Raw genomic sequence first — 17,775 nt, 5'->3', positions numbered from 1 at the left:
GCGGTCTAGAGTTTTCTGACTACATCCTGGTGGTGTCATTGTACGTGTTTCTTTGTCTTCTGTTTTTCCTGTAAATTGGTGGTTGGATCTTGGGCTTGATCAGCTTCAGGTCATTTTTTTGGTGGGACTGCTTTACAGATGCTGTATTCTTCTATCAGGAAGCACATGTAATATCTGGTTTCTCTCTTTTTGTGATACCAGCAGCTATTGATGATCAACCCCTAGATCCATTAATCCATTGGAAGTTGCAAAATGGTGATGATGATTCTTCCATTACTTTCTTTGTTTATTAGCTGTAATACTTGTGTAAAGAGAAGAGAAGCCTCTCATCTACCACTTGGTTAACCACTGCAATCATCCATGTAGGAAAGGCAGGATAAACGCTTGATTTTTTTTCCCCTTCCTTACTAGTGATCAAAAAAAGAGAATTGATTCACCAGCCTTCTTCAAATGTGATGAATTATTATCTTTTAGAATCAACGTGAACTCGTGAATTTAAACATATTTGATGCATTTTAATCTACTGCAGTTACTATCATTATTGATTTTCAAACTGTCCGGTCTTTGGCCAGCGGGAGCCGCTTGAAGTTGGCTCATTTGTCCTTTGATGCATCCTGGTAGTCTCTGATAACTTTCTATCTGGTGTAACAAGACGTTCCAGGCACGTCTTATGAATTTCCTGCTCTCAATCTGGAATCAACTCTTTCTCCGAAGAGCGTTGTTCCCTTTAGTGGGAAATAGTGTTTCTGGAGATCACTCTGGGCACCGGGGTGCTCTGTGCTACCAGGTTATTCGTTGTGTCGAGGCCTTTTTAGTAGACAGAGCCAGATAATATGTTTATTTCTTAAGATAAATATATCGTGAGTTCAGATTAATACTTCTAATTCAAATTCAGGATTACAGGGATTTTGCTTAACATCTTCAATCTTACATCCCCTTTCTCTCAAAGTTGGAAATCCTGATTTTCAAAGACACCGGGAATGATACATAATTATCACATAATTATGCATTTGTTCTATCTTACAACACACACACAGGTCTCCGAAAAACTACCAACATTTCCACCAACAATGTGATTCCTGAAAAGAGTTTAAGTGGGTTTTGTTTTTGTGCTTGTTATTCTTATTGCCCCTGGGGACACGCAGTCAAGCTGAAGTTGTCAAGTCCAGTGGAATAGTTCCTCTCTGTGTGGTTATGCAAACTGTACTCACACTTAAGATCATTTGTTTCATTTTATTTTCCAGGATTCCTTTTTTCAAATGTAATTTTATATAATTTTTACATGGTTCCAAAGTCAAATCTATAAAGTGTATACAAAGTATGTTCAAAGTAGTCTAGCTTCTATTTCATATCTCCTTCACCCTGTTTACTCCTGTATCTTATAGGCAATCATTTATTCATAAATTTTAGGATTTATTCTTCTATTGTTTGTTTTTAAAATGTTATGCATGCACACACACAGAGATACACATTCCTTTTTCTCAGATATATACACACAATTTTCTCTACTCTGTTTTTTTTTTGCTTACTATATCTTGGAGATCACTCCATAGTGGTATATAGAGATATTTTTTGTTCCTGTTTTAGACTGGTTCAGTTTACTCAACCAGCCCTTTAATGATGGGTATCTGAGTCGTTTCATCTTTCTGGGCAAAAAATAATAACAGCCTTGTACTCTCTTTCCTTCTTTCAACAGTCTATCTTTGGAATAGATTCCTAAAAATGGGATTGCTGGATGCAGACAGAGTAGTTTAAAAAATTTTTTTTAACAATCTCAAACTTAAAGAAAAGTTGCAAATAGAATACAAAGAATATTTTCTCCTGCACCATTTGAGAGTAAGTTGCCAACATGATGCCCCACCAGCAGTGAATACTTTAGTATGTATTTCCTATAAACAAAGACATTCACCCACATAACAACAATACAACTATCAAAATCAGGAAATTAACATTGGTCTAATACTATCATCTAATCCTTGGACTCCATTCAATCTTCACCAACAACATCCTTTAAAGCAAAAGCATCCAGTTTAGAATCACGCATTGCATGTGAGTGTCACATCTCTTTAGCTCTTGTTTTAGAACAGTTCTCTCTTTCCTTAACTTTCAAGACCTCAATATGTTTGATGATTACAAGTCAGTTTTTTGTTGTATCTTCCTCAATTGAGGTTCATAGTACTACTAGGCTTTTAAAAAAGATGAATTGGATTAGTATTGATCATGTTCTCCTTAACTAGTGTCAGGACCCTGAGGGAGAGGGTGGAGCAGGATGAAGGGAGAGAAATGTCTCTAGAAGAGAGGGGCCCACACTCTTTAGAAATCTGTTTATCTTACTGTACACAAAGGATCACGGCCTTTTTTTATGGAGGGTGCAGGAAGGGGAAAGGAAGTCGATTCCCCAGGAAGCTCTGCCAGATAAGAAATCTGTGACTCTGTAAACTCATCTGCTCCTGTGTTTTTGTATTGTCCATCCTTAGTTTCCTTCTTAGTTCCAGTAAAATTATTTGTGGGGGGAAAAAATCTCAGCTTTGTTTCAGCTGAACTGAGGGGGGAGGGATTGTTCAAGAACGCTGATCAAGAAAGAGAAGGCTGCCAGGGGCCGCGTATGGCAAGTCTGCCTTCCTCAGGAGTCACACTTAGCAACTGGCCCTTAAGTAAACGTGAAATGAAATCATGTATGAAAGGGGCCTGCATGTAGCAGGCATTCGATGGTTAGCTACTATGTAGACAGTTAAGAGCTCCTCCTTCCTCCTGTCAAGGGCTCTGTTCATACCCCTGCTATTGGCCCTACCCTATTGAAACTGTCTGTGTCTCTCTTCTCTCTGAGACTGTGGACGCCTCCTGGGTAAGGGCCATGAACTCCTCTCAGAGCCTGGCAAGGGGAATGGCATGTGCTGAATAGCATCACATTAATGTGGCCCTTAGCTGCCTAATCCATTAGTAGCCATAATTAGGAGGGCTTCAGTCAGACAGTGGGAATCTTCTCCAGAAAGAAGTTGGGTAAGGGCACACATTAACATGGGAGAAGAAAGGAGAAGGGTGGGAGTATCTGCAAGAAGGACCTGGTGATCATTTACTTGATGATCCTTTTGAGTCCATCAGCCGGAGTAATTTCCTTTAAACTGAACTTGAGGAGAGAAGGAAGACAAGGGAAAACAGGAAGTTAAAGAATTTGTGATTGGTTCCCTTTCAAATCCAGGATGCAGGAGCCATCAGAGGGATCCAGTTTGGCCAGTGCTCCCAGGAGCCCTGCAGCCTGAATCCAGCCAGGCCCAGGCCTGGGACTCTGCACCCCAAGTCCGCCTGAGAGTTTGGTAAGGCAGGGAGCAGTTTACTTTAACTGAATTTGTAAAGCCATGTTTTCTTTTCAGGCCAAAAAAAAGGATAAAATCGCACACCCTTAGTTCAATCCAAGTGTTTGCACTGCTTGCCAAAGATAGAACAGACACGATTTCCCCTAAGGAGGGATGGTGGTAGTTTGGGGCATGGTGTCTGTGTGTGTATTTAATTGGGTAAAGCCCCAAATAGACTGAGTCCTTTTGTTACCTGATAGGAGCTCCAACCCACCCATCAAGGAAAAATCAAGGTATACTTCCAAACCTCTTTGAGATCACCTCAAAATCTTAGAAGTCAATATTTACTTATAGGAACTCTATGTACATTCCAGACATTTCAGATTTGGGTCTTTTTAAATTCCTTGTTTCTGATGGGGTATCACTTGGGGATCACTATTCATCAGAAGGTCCCTATTTCCCTATCCCCCCCCTTCCCTTTTTTTGGACGAAGCATTATTTTTTATCCCTCTAATGATTGGTATTTGGCTATAGTTGGAGCTCTCTTGATAAGAGGGATTTTTGGCATTTTTAAAAATTTGTGCATCATTTTATGAATTAGGGAGAGACAGCACAATTTGACACTGGAGTGTCTGGATAGAAAAGATTTTGTTAAAACACTTGAAATTTAAAAGCTCTTCTTGCCTTGTAATGAGTCCTTTGAAAGATAATCTGTTTGGGGCCCTGTGGGGTTTCTGAGGAAACACGCAGCTTTGAGGGGAAATGCTCGCTCTCTCCCCCGGTCCCACAAGTGCACATTTCTCAACCCAATGCTCTCCCTGGATCGCTCTGCTTCCTGAGGCGGTAATCAGATATTTTGGTGAAGGAAATTTTAAAGCCTAATCGTGCTGTAGTGAGGAAGGTGGGATTTTTTTTCCTTGCATGTGACTCAAGGGCACGTTTTCCTCAAAAACCAGGTATTACCTTTTGGCCTCTCACAAGATGCCCAGACCGTTACTATGAAAGAATCCACAGTCTCTGCCCCTGGAGAGGTTACCATCCAGAGTGGAGGAGAGGCAGCCTGCCAAATAATTTACATGTGTGGTAATTGCAGTAAACTTTTATTAGTGTTGTCAGCACATTCGACACATTTATTGCATTTACTGAGCCCACTGCCTGGGGACACAAAGGCAAATACTGAAATTTATCAAATTTATGCCATACATTGCAGTCATGCCATTACTTTTTTTTTTTTTTTAATCTCACCAAGAAAGAAAAAAAACACTGCCAATTATAATATAAATGCATACTGATTTCAGAGATGCCAAAAAGTTGCAAATCTGCATCCTGGAATGAATCAGATGCAGTAACTCCTTCTAGAGTCACCCAGAAGATAGGTAGGGAAGCAATCACAGAGCAAGGGAAGAAACACAATTAGAGATTTCTGAACAGTGTGCTAAGTTGGTCCAGAGCCAGGATCACCCAATCTAAGAGGCAAGGTGGGCAGGCTTCACAGAGGAGGTGACATCTGAACAAGGTCTTAATGAATGAATAAGGATTTGTCGGAGGAGAAGACAGGGCATTCCAGGCTGAAGAAACTACATGTGCAAAGGCAAAAAGGAATAATAATCACATCCAGGGCTTCGGGTCTATGTCTCAAAGGAAGGCTCACAACAATATGTTAGGTTTTATTATTACTTCTCTTTTACAGCAGGGAAGAGGGGCACAGGTTTAGTAATTTGCCCAAGGTCTCTCAGCTGGTAATCAAGAAATATGAGCGGGGCCGGCCCTGTGGCTTAGCGGTTAAGTGCGCGTGCTCCGCTACTGGCAGCCCGGGTTCGGATCCCGGGCGTGCACCGACGCACCACTTGGCCGGCCATGCTGAGGCCGCGTCCCACATACAGCAACTAGAAGGATGTGCAGCTATGACGTACAACTGTCTACTGGGGCTTTGGGGGGAAAAAAAGGAGGAGGATTGGCAATAGATGTTAGCTCAGAGCCGGTCTTCCTCAGCAAAAAGAGGAGGATTAGCATGGATGTTAACTCAGGGCTGATCTTCCTAAAGGAAAAAAAAAAAAAAGGAAATATGAGCTATTGCTATTATTTCAGTTCAGTCATGTGGGCCATTGTTCTAAAGCTGTGCTGTCCAATATGGTAGCTATGAGCCACATGTGACCAGGAGCCACATGTGGTCACTCGATATGTGGTAGTCCAAATTGAGATGTGCTGTAAGAGTAAACTATGCACTGAATTTTAAAGACTTTGTACCAAAAAAAGGATGTAAAATATCTCACATAATTTTTTCTATTAATTACATATTAAAGTGACAGTATTTTTGGATATGTTTGGTTAAATAAAATATATTATTAAAATTAATTTCAACTGTTTCTTTTTGGTAATTGGGTTACTAGAAAAGTTTTAAATTACATATGTGGCTCACATTATATTTCTGTTGGTCGACGCTGTTCTAGGGCAGTCTGCTATGAAGTGGCATGGTAAGCGTAAATGGTCCCCAAGGCAAAGGAAGGCGTCTTTGCCCACGTTCTCTGTGCTCTGCTGCTGGAATCTGCGCATATGCTGCCTTACACACCGGTGCCTCGCTGTCACTCAGCCTCTCAGGGTAAGTAGCTTGCCCCCAGCTCCACAGCTGCGAGTAGCAGAGCTGGACTTTGAACCCAGGCAGCCTACCTCCAGAGCCCGCGTCTGAGTTCCAGAAATGTGACTGAGGTATCGGTGACACTGAATGCAAGGAGGTGGGGTCAGGTCATTAATATGTTACCCCCTTCAGGGAACATGTATGTGCATGTCTCCATAAGGCCTCTGAAGAGTGAGTGGAATGCTGGGGACTTCTGGCACCAGCCACTTCCATCCTGAACCAGGCTTCTGTGAGAGCCGGGCACCTTTGGTGTTATGTTTGAGGGCAACCAGGTTTTGTCCTATACTAATGAGCTTCTGCCTGAAGCTCGAGTCCTGAGAAAGATCCAAGCCCCTACTCATCCAGGACCCCTGCTTTCTAGCATCATTGTTCTAGCATCTGCCCCACCCCCTATCCACCACCCACCTCGGCTCCCTTTAGACCCCACGCACTTTGATGTGGCCGCCCCTTTGTTAATGCTCTCCCTCAGTTTATTGGCCCTTTCTTTTCTTGCCCACAAGGCCAACTCATCCTTCAAGACTCGCCTCTATACCTTCTCTATAGCTCTCCTTGATATCTGGATTCTCCCTCCTCTGTTCCACATTGTAGTTATTTGTCTACATATCTGTGGCCTCTGCTTGATGATGTGGCCCACCAAGGTAGTGGCAGCATCCTACCTGTCCTATCTGCCCAGCAGTGCCTAGTAAGTGTCTGCACACACCAGACGCTCAGTGCCTGCTTTGGAATGGAATTGAATCAACTCACATTTAGCCAACTGAAGAAGAATGGTGACAGCTCCCTCACAATCGAATTTCCCTTTGCAAATCCCCAGGAAGGCCAGTGGTTCCTGCTCTTTGCCTGTCTGTTAAATGCAGGATTAAAAGAGGAAACAAGTAGCAGTTGTTGTTGTTTAACTTCTGAAATGATTGTTACAGACGCAAACCATGCAGGAAAAAACCCATAACTCACCAGCATGACTCAGCAACGAGGCACATTCCAGGGGATTCGCAGGTTGGTTTTACTCATAGGGGCTTAATCCGTAAAAGTTAATCACTTTCCCTCACTGGTGTCTCATGCTCTGATGTCTTAGGGTTCGAGGCACGATTAGGGCCCATTTCTGTGACACCTGAAGGCTTCTATGCTTCTATTTCTTCACTTGATTCATTTGCTTCTCACAGCAACCTCAGAGAGTGAAGGAAGTTTCTGGATATTTTCATTGGTTTTAAAGTTTTGTTTCATGAATTAATGGCTTGTGACAACTCCTCCCACCCCCACATGGTTTGATGTTTTCCTTTCAAACCTACTATGTTTTCCTTTCAAACCGACTACTGATGGTCACAGTGCTCTAAATCATGCCTTCTGAGTCAGTACCCACGTCCTCTACCGCAGCCAGATGCTGACAGCCATGATTAGGTGGCAGGTGATATCTCTAAGATAGCAATAGGGCCTGGAGGACATGCCACAGGCCCTGAAAAGGAGCCCCGAGTCGGACCCAACAGCTGGTACAAGCCACGGTGTCTGTGGAGGCGTTGTCCCCCCACCACTTTTCCTAATCCCCCAAAATAAAACTGACTCTGATTCTCAGAAGAAAGAGTCTGACCCCCCTGCTTCCCAAGCACACTGTTATGCCACCCCCAGGAGCTGTCCCATCCATCCCCTGAAATATTATTTTGCATAAAAATTTCAATTATTTTGCTACAATGTCCAACAAAGATTTAGCACCTTGAAGCCAGACAACTCAACAGGATGATTTCTCAGTTTTCTTCCTGACTGTAAATTTGTATCCTAAATTTTGGAGTATGTACAGTTTAGAGAAGGAAGTTTGCCTTCTGCTCAAGAAAAGCAGGGGATTTGCCTATGTAGTCAATATGTGAAGAGCTGTGTAGTGGAATGACCTGTGATATTTAGCTTCCATGGTCATGTTCTTCTCATTCTTCTCCTTCTCCCTCTGTCTTCCTGCTTCTCCTTTCTACTGAGAAAGGTATCAGAAAGTCTAGCGGGATGAGCTGTCCTGAGGCACTGCAGATTCTCCCTCTTCCTGAGGGCAACAGGGCCCCTTGGAGACCAGCAGGTGACCAATCTTAAGAAGTGGTGGGGGGCCCTATTTGCTGGAGATGAGGAATAATGAGGACCTTTTGTGTTTCAAGGTTTGAAAAGGAAAAGTTGCCAGACCTACAGTGGCTTGGTCCCTGGGGATGGAAAGTCTACAGAAGTTTGGGGTCTGCAGGGCTGGATAGCCTGATAAAATGTGATACCGCTCTCTTGGGTGACTGGATCTTTGGGGAAAGGTCACATTGGGGATTGAAAGTTAGCAGTAAGAGCTGCAACTCTGGGAACCTAAGCAAGGCTCAGTCCAGGCTGAGCTGAGCATAAGGTCGAGGATCATTTTCCTGCACAGACCTTCAGCAGCCTGTGAAGAGCTCTGGAGCAACATCTTCTAAAGGCTCGCATTGAGCATCTTCCACAGCCTTGTGGCAGTGAGCAGCAGCATTCCTCCCACTGGGATGAGGAAGTCAGGCTGATCTTTCTTTTTGGATTATGTGAGCCTTCGAGATTCTGGGCAAGTCATGGGGAGGGAGACAGCCCCAAGACAGAGATGCTGGACTTTCTGCTAATCCTACAATCTGTTAAACCATGGGAACTAAGCTACTTGTTTTGTATGAAAAAACTAAATATGACAGTATTTGTCCCCTGGGTTCATGGAGCAGTCCTACTAGTTATTACACATATCCAGGATACGCGTATACACGAACAATTCAAAAACCAGCATTAGTTTTCACAACCAGCCCCAAATTGAAAGTTGGTGAAGGGGTTGACCCCAAGCTTCTGTCTTGATGGTTCTGAGATTCACTGAGTCAAAAACGAACAGCAAAAGCCACTTGATATATATTTTGTGTTTATAATGAGAAGGGAAAATGATCACTCTTAGGGAAGATGGTGTTAAAACAGAGCAAAATGAGAGCCTAACTTTGCGATAAGGTTTGCCCATAGTCATTCTGCATTTAATAAATATTTCCACAGTACCTACTCTTCGCCGTGCACTGTGCTAGGTACTAGAGAATAATATGATAAGGCAGACGTCATTCTTGCCTTCTAGTTTCAAGATGGAGAAATACATTAATCAAAGAATCACTCAAATAGGTACCTGTAGTTAGCACTGAGGACTAATTATTATCTATTCTCATTCTGATTAATTTTCAACTAAGAGTCAGGATAGATGAGACTATGTATATAGCTCAAGATAGGAATGAGTTAAGCCCTACATGGGAACTGGCTGAGGCTGTCCTAGGGGAAAAGAGGGGTCCATTCGTCAGTCCTTAGGCAATGGGTTGGTTCTTCCTTTACTGTCATTTCAGAGAATGTGTGCTCCCTCGGGCATCCTGGCTGGCCCAGAAGGTCACTGCATGCTCAGGGTGCCACAAACACAGGATTGTTCACTCTCTTTGGCTGGAGAACTGGGCTGGGGACCAAACTGGCCCACAAACTCAGGTTTTCTCGTTTCATTTCAAGGGCAGCCAATTTCAGGGCCTTAAAAATGAGCTTATGGCAACACTGAGAGTGATGGTGAGGGGAGCCAAAGTCAATGCCATCGACAGGCCATGCTGTCTTCAGAATAATTTCCCAATCTTTGAAACAACTAGAGTGATTGCCAGAGTGATTCAGAGAGGAGGAGAGTTGGAGTGACTTCAACTAGTAAGGTTATATGTTGAAACAATATGAAATAATAGAAAGAATTTCCTAGGGATCCCCAATCTAGTCTATTTTTGAACAGCATGGTTTTGGTTTCTTCTATAATTCTTGGGCATACTGTGAATTAACATGGAATTTTCTATTAATTAGCTAATCAATTCAACACTTATTAAATTTAGTTCACTCTTTTACTAGCTATAAGACTGTAGGTGATAATCCATCCATCTTTCCTTCCATCCAACCAACAAACATTTATTTAGTGCCTACTGCAAGCCAGACATTGTCGCTACACCCAAAGAGGGGAACCACCAGAGTTCACCAGATGTCATGTCATTCTTCTCTTTCCCAAGTACATGGGAAAACTACATTTCCCAGACACCTTTGGGAGTCCTTATTAGGTTGGGGCCACATGACTGGATTCTACCTAATAGGGTAGCGTAGAAATGACATATATTACTCTCAGGCCTGGCCATAAAATTCCTTGTGCAATTGTCCAAGGTTCGTTCTTTCCCTTTTGTGGTGAATCCAGATGGCAGCAATATAAGATGAAAGGAATATGGATCCCTGAGACACTACTTGGAGGAGAGCCACAGAAGGACTGTGGTATAGAATCTATTTATTATAACCTAGCCTCGCTTTCCCTAACAATACACACTCTCTAAATGTGGGGATGTCTAAGTTTAATACTGAAAAAAAAGAAGAAATTATCTAGGCTAAATCAGGTAATGTGACCACTTTTAATTATCTTTTTCCAGCTAGAAAAAAAAACTATATAAAAAATAGCCAGCTTACCAAACAAAATATCTTGATCAAACACCAAAGTCTTGAATGAACCCCAGGTTTTTACTTGAAAAACTGAGTGTAATGGTTGCCTTCATCAAAATAGAGACTGTAGAAATTCCCTGAAAAATTCTGATTCACACTCCAGAAGGTTTTAACTTGACTGAAGTAAATACTGGGTTAGTTGAAGGAATCACTTTCTCATCATAAAAATGGATCATCTAGTTCTTGACTATTTGGAGTTTACAATTTAATGAGGTAGAATAGAGGCGAGCGGAGAGAGAATGTCAAGTTCATTCAAGTCCTAGTGCCTTGGACCTAGATTTTTCCCCCTTCCAGGAAGGCTCTTCTTGTCATTCGCTTCTTCAGAGAATGCTTTCCCGACAGCTTGATGTAAAGCAGTCACCTAGTGACTCTCTATTGAATCCCTCTATGCTAATTCTCTGTGTAGTGCTCCCCAATACCTGATAGTTTTCTTGTCCATGAATTTTGTTTGTTTTATTATTGGCTGCCTCCTCTCACTAGAATGGGGGAAAGAACACTTTGTTCAACATTATCTCCAGCACAGTGAACAGTGGCCAGCACGAGTAGGAGCTCCATAAATGTTTATCGAATAAATGAATGATAGGCAGCTGAATAGGAGTAAAAAAGCAAATGTTTTATTTTGAAACAGATGTGCAAAATACTGAATGGCCAAGCTTGGGATGTGCCTCAAATGAGAACTATAAGGTGGCCATGTTTATCATTCTGCATCAAAGAAAAACCAGTGTCAATTGGCATCAATATCTTGCCTATTTTGAAATTGAATTTTCTCAAACAACACACTGGAGTAAGTCTATTCCTGGAGAATTCCTTCTTTAGACATGACAAAGTCCCAGAGATGTAAATAGTGTTGAATCTAATTCATATACATTAAACCCCTTTATTGCAACATGTCTCAGATCATCTGATGCCCAAGATGCAATTTTTGCTGTAGAGGCTGAAGGAAGCAAATCTCTCTTTCAAAAGGGATATGAATTCTTGGGCTTAGGCTCCTCTATCTGACCTAACTGCTCTAGACCCTGAGGCATGGGCATTCCAGACCTGAGTTATCAGGAAATCAGATTGTCTTCAGACAATCAACTAAAATCTCAGTTTTGAAAGTCATGTCTGAAATGAGTGTAAAGACTAAAGGGATGTGGTTGCAATTCTGAAGCTAGAAGCTATAGCCGGAAAATAGGTCAAGAAAAAAAATGACAAACAAAAGCCGCATAGAACTGGGCCCTAAAAGGATGAGCCCTGCTGGTTTACCAAACAAGGAGGACTCCTCAGGAAGCCACAGGAGTGGGCTCCATTTCAAGCCAAGCCAACCAACTAGGTACTAAACACGGGCTCACATAATAATAGCTTTAGTAACAGTTACACCAACCAACATCTATTGAGTGCTTACTGTGTGCCAGGCACTCTGCCAAGTGCTTTATATGCATCATCTCATTTACTTCCTCATGACATGTGCCAGTGAGGGAGGGATTAGTAATTTCTATCTACAGGCCAGGAAACTGAGGTTAATTAACTTGCCCAAGTACAGATTTTCCTGACACCAAAATTCAAGGTTTAATCACAACCTGTCCAACTTAAAATTTCATTGTGAATGTCACGAATCATGGTAACGCTTCTAGAGAGGCCCAAAAACACAAAAAACAAAAAACCCAGCATGGGATACGAAAATGTATAACATACATCTATTTCATTTGCATCTTCTTATAATAAAGAGGATCCAACTATTTAATTCAGGAGACAATATGTGGTACAGTGGAAAGAGTAAAGCATGTCAAGGCCTGTGTGTCCTGCCTCATTCCTGCAGTAACCATTAGTGTGACTCCAGGTCCCTCACTTGCCTTCTCTCTGTCTCAGTTTCCTAGTCTATAAAATGGGACTAATCCCTACCTTGTATTTTCCATCCTGAGAAAGCTTCCTGAAAGGCCTAACGAAGGAAGGATTCTAATTTAGATTGTCTAAACAGTTTCAACCCATTTTAGCCTTCAGCACTTTTTTTCACCGCCCCCTAGTGAAAAAGGTACACAGAAAAAAAAAAAATGCCACAATAGAATCACAATACAATCAAAATCTCCTCTGTGCTACAGGAAACCTATATCATTCTCTATGGTCTATACTGTGCTTTTTCCCTTTAGAGGAATAGAAAAGAGAAAATCTTATGATCTATGCTGAAGAGGCAGCATGAGGTAGCTTGGAAGAGGGGTGGACACCACATTCTCACCTCACAGCCATTGTGGGAGGCAGCTAGCAGAGTATGGCAGCCTGTAAAACAACAGGAGAGCAGAGATTGTGTCATATCCATCTACTTAAATTCCTTCAACGTTTTTATTATCTGCTGTATAAATTATAAATCTTCAGGATAATATTTCTTTGGTGTTTTCTAGGTAGAAATCTTGGATTAACTCCATATATATTATACTCAGAGAAGATGGAGAGGGGTTTCTTGGTCTGGCTGCCTGCCCCTGAGAGCCAGAGGTAAATCGGGGAGGGCCCCAGATGCTGGGCTGGGGTCTGTGGAGCAGGAAGGCTGTGCGGCCTAGAAGTGCTGACGGACCTCAAGGCTGGGCTTGAGGAGGCTCCATGGTTTAAGGGTGGAGCCTGAGAGATGCTTCAAAACAACATTCTTCCTTCCTTCCAGAAATGCTGATTGTGTGACACATGCCCAGGCATTGTCCTGAACGCTGAAGATATGGTGATGAAGACAGTCTTTTATGGTCCAGTTTAACAAACTTTTGAAGCAATCAGACTTGGGCTTAAATCCTGCCTGCCACTAATTAGCTGTGACCCTGGGGAAGTTACTTGACTCTTTGAGCTCAGCTTCTTCAACTAGAAACTGGGGACAACCACACAGTTATGATTGTGAAAATCAAGTTAGATTATGTAAGTGAAGCATTTAGCACAGCCCCTAACCTGTGGTGACCGCATCCACACACTGCTGTAAACCCTGTGAGGTACGGATTGTGTCTTGGATTCACTTCGAATCCTTGGTGCTTACCAGGGTACACGGAAGGTACTGAAGAATTATCTGTTGAAGGCTTGAAGCTTAATGCAGGAGTCAGATTGGAGGCCAGGAAGCAAGCTAAGGGTCTGGAACAGGATAAAAAGTCAAAATGTCAAGAACTAGAAAAAGCAGAAACAGGATGTAGGAACAGAACATACATAGTAACTAAGGTTACTTGGGGGAGGGGCAAGGCCTCTGCAGGAGGTGGTGGATGTATGGGTGAGCATGGAATAAAGGGTTGTGGCAGATTCTGGGGACTCCCTCTCAGACCAGCCCCGTAGGCTATTAACACTCCTCCTTGCTCCCACAAACACACCTTGCCTCTCTTATAGCAACCATTAATGATTATAATAATAACAAACACAACTAACTAGCAGAACAAACAGTTCAGTTATTAGATAGTTGCCTACTGTGAGAGCTGGGGACAAAAAGACAAGCTCTTGAGACCATATTCCCAAACCAGGGCCCAGTTTGGGAAGGAGGGGACCCCAGAGCTGTGGCTGCTCAAACTTCCCCTTTACCCCTTCCAGCCCTCTACATCCCTAGCTCCCTGATTTTAAGTTTAAATTCGTGTCCCAATGCAATCATTAGTAGAGCAGGAGCTTTAGTGTATATACCAATCACCGGGAGATCTTGTTAAAATGCAGATTGACTCAGTAGGTCTGGCTGGGGCCTGAGATTCTGCATTTCTTAAAAACTTCCAAGTGAGGCTGATGCTATTTGTCTGAGGACCATACTTTTAGTAGTAAGGATCTACCACTGGTTCTCAAACGTAACTATATGTCAGCATCACCTAGGTTGTTTAAACTACAGACTCTGAGTCCCCATTCACCTATCGGGTGTGCCTCGAGGGCTCAGAAAGACCTGCTCTGAGATAGCTCCCCTTCTGGAATTTCCACTTGCCCTTTCTAACAAAACTTTTCTCTGGGTTAAGGAATATGAACAGAAAATCAACCACTTAATGAACATACCTTGGTTTACACACAGGAAAAGGCATCAGGGACCTGGCAGTTCTGAGATGGGGGTGCTCTGGGAGGGTAGCAGCTCTTCCCGTACAAGGAGCCACGCTTGAGTTTTTCCTTCAGACATCCTGGGGCTTAGTTGTGAGGCTTTGTGGAGCTGGACAATATACTGTGGGCAGCAGGGGAAAAAAGGTGGAAAAAAGCAGTCTCTGGCTTTAGGGAATTTTAAATTAAAGGATAAGATTTCAGATCCTTTCAAAGCCCCAATTAAACACTTGCAAAAGAAATCGAACAGAATACCAGGGTGCTGAAAAAAAGACAGAACTGAACTGGATGGGGTTAGAAGAGAGAGACTTCCAGGTAGAAGTGAATTTCACACTGTGCTTTGCAGGAGATAATCCAAGGGGATTAGTGGAAGTGGATGGAGGAGATTGCTGAGTTGAGGGGCTGAAAGGTGGAGGTACTGAGGCAGGAAGGAACATGTCCTAGGAGGGGCCTCCCTGAAAAGCCATCGGATTTTAAAAATCGAGAAGAAACACTTCAATTTATGAAGACTCGCAGGGCAGTCTCCTCTAACAGCTCCGATGGTGAGTGCCTGGGGCAGCGACCGGACCACATCCTGCCCTCTGGCACGTGGATGGTCCTGCAACACACCAACCTGGGCTTTTGGAGACCTCCCCGCGGTCTCATTTTGATCATTCTTGCCCGGCAGTAAAATAACACCCCACTAACGAGCTGTCAATTGCAAACTGTTCCAAACTACTTCCTCCCTCCCCGTCCCTATTCCCACCATTCCCGGAGTGGCAGAAGCGAAAGGTGGAAAAAAGCAGATTTTCCACGCACTACAGAGCAGGGTCAAGTGAAAGGCACAATGGGGCTTCTGAGGCAGAGAGGAAGGGCAGAGAAAGGGCTGATCTCTGCAAGACAAAGCTGGGTGAACAACTGAGTCTTTGCCTCGTTGACAAAGGAGAATGAGGGACTGGCGCCAGGCTGGCTTGAATTGACTGGAGAAAAGTAACTTTTGTAATTCACGGCCCTCTGCGTGCTATGGAAACGCTGGCAAGGCAGTGAGACAGGCATGGACTATGCAGGCAGAATGATCATGAACCAGGAGACAATTTCGGGCTCCAGGGTCAAGGATGGGGTTGCCCAAGGCCCCAGGGTAGCCTCAGGGAGACAGGGACTGCAGGACGTGGAGCCTGGCTGCCCCTGCAGGCTTCAGGGTCCACGGTTCACGCAGGACAGCGGCACAGCCCACTGGGTTAGAACGGCTGTGCTGGCTCCGCCCACTTATATGATCACGTGGGGGCAAAGTTAGCCAATCCAAGGTGGTCACTGCAGGGTGCTGAGGGGCGTCAAGGAGAGCTGGGAGACTGCCCTGGAAGGAGGGACCGCACAAAGAACAAGTCGGGGGTAGCAGGAGAGAACCCAAGCAACCCATCTGTCAGTTGGTCAGCGACATTTTCCTGGGTGGTTGCGCTGGGCTCAGCTCAGTGAGTTTGGCTCTCACTGCCTAACTAATGGGCTTTGGGACACAGATAGTGAATAACTTAGCAGGGGTGAAGTGTGCTGAAGACTTGCTCCCACAGCCACTCCAGGAATCTTAAAGAGGAGGACACATCCCTGTTAAGTGACCGATTCAGGATTTCTCATCAGTGTTGGTGGGTGGAGCCAGGTCAGAGATCATGGTTTAGAACAAATAAATGTGAAGTTTCTTACATCCGAGTGGTCTGGGAAAATCCATACTAATTACATAGTACAAGCCTGTTGTCGTCATGTGCTAAACAGTGTGGCAGTTGAGTGGAAAGCTCTCCAGGGGCCAGAGTGATCAGGAAAAGTTTGGTGGAAGAGGGAGAACTGGAGTTAGGTGCTGATGGATGGGCAGGCCATGGACAGGCAGAGGAAAGTAGAGGGCATTCCAGGAGGGAGGAGGCAGCATAACCCAGACCCTGAGATGAGCATGGTGAGTTTAAGGGGCTCCGGGGGGATTAGGCTGTTTGGAGTTGAGCAGGTGCTCTGAAGAGCAAGGGAGAGAAGAGAGCACCGGCAGCTGGAGTTCAGAGAGGAGCTCCTTGCAGGACCCCACAGTGCCTAGCAGAGTCTCAGCTGTCAGGGTCTTCTCCTAAGACTCATCCTCAGCTCCTTTTGGGGTTTAGGGAGATCTTTCATCAGAGTTCCAAGCACTTTAGTTGATTTTCAAATCCCCCTCACTGAATCCCCATGGAAGGGGGCCAAAATAGCAGGTGCTGCTCCTCTGAGGCACTAACATTCTGGTGCTGAGAGCATAAGGCTGCTCTGGACGGACCTTTTAGAAAAAGGTGTCTTTTTCAAATTTAGGTGTCTTATGAGCTTCAAGTATCTTAGGCATAGAGTCAAGAAGGCAGGAGGAGATGCTGAGGGGACACCCCAAGGAAGCATAAGGGCTTTGAGCACAGGACTGGCTGTGGGGGCAGAAGCTGAGCTTTAAGGCAGGGGGCAGGGGCTGGGAGAAGAGAGATGACAAAAGAGTCTCAGGCCACTGCTGGAAAATTGTTGTCCTATGAGATCCTGGGTATCTGCAATACCTTCTCTTTTTCTAGAAGAGGCACAGGGCTCCCTTTGAAAAGAGAGCATCTAGGGTCTTTCAAAAGGACAGGGGCAGAAAAGGGCAAGAATGTTTGCTCTCATCACTTCTATTCAACTTTATACAGAAGGTCCTAGCCAGTACAAGTGGGCAGGAAAAAGACATTAAAGACATACAGTTTGGAGAGGAAGAAGTAAAATTGTCCTTATTTGCAGATAAAATGATCTTGTACAAAGAAAAGCCTAAGGAATCTACAAAAGTCTACTAGAACCAATAAGCAAGTTCAGTAGAGTTGCAGGATACACTATTAACAATCAAACAATGAAGTTAACAATTCCATTCACAATAGCATAAAAAAAGAATAAAATACTTAGGAATAATTTTAACAAAAGAAGTACAAGACCTATACACTGAGAACCTCAAAACATTGCTAGAGAAATTAAAGATCTAAACAAATGGAGAGATATATGATGTTCATGAATTGGAAGATTCAATATTGTTAAGATAGAAATTGTCCCTAAATTGATCTATAGTCTCAACGCAATTCATATCAAAATCCCAGCAGGTTTTTTTTTTTTTGTAGGACTTGACAAGCTGATCCTAAAATTTATATGAAAATGCAAAGGACCTAGAGATATCAAATAAGTTTGAAAAAGAAAAACAAAGTTGGGGGATTTATTATAAAGCTATAGTAATCAAGACAGTGTGGTATTGACTTAAAGATAGGCGTATAGATCAATGAGACAGAATAAACTCCAGATATAAACCCGTAAATTAATGGTCAATTGACTTTTGACAAAGTTGCAAAGGCAATTCAATAGTCTTTTCAATAAATG

Source organism: Diceros bicornis, chromosome 4 (assembly GCF_020826845.1).
Source record: "Diceros bicornis minor isolate mBicDic1 chromosome 4, mDicBic1.mat.cur, whole genome shotgun sequence".
NCBI classification, from domain to species: domain Eukaryota; kingdom Metazoa; phylum Chordata; class Mammalia; order Perissodactyla; family Rhinocerotidae; genus Diceros; species Diceros bicornis.
Note: the sequence above shows the minus strand (reverse complement) of the source record.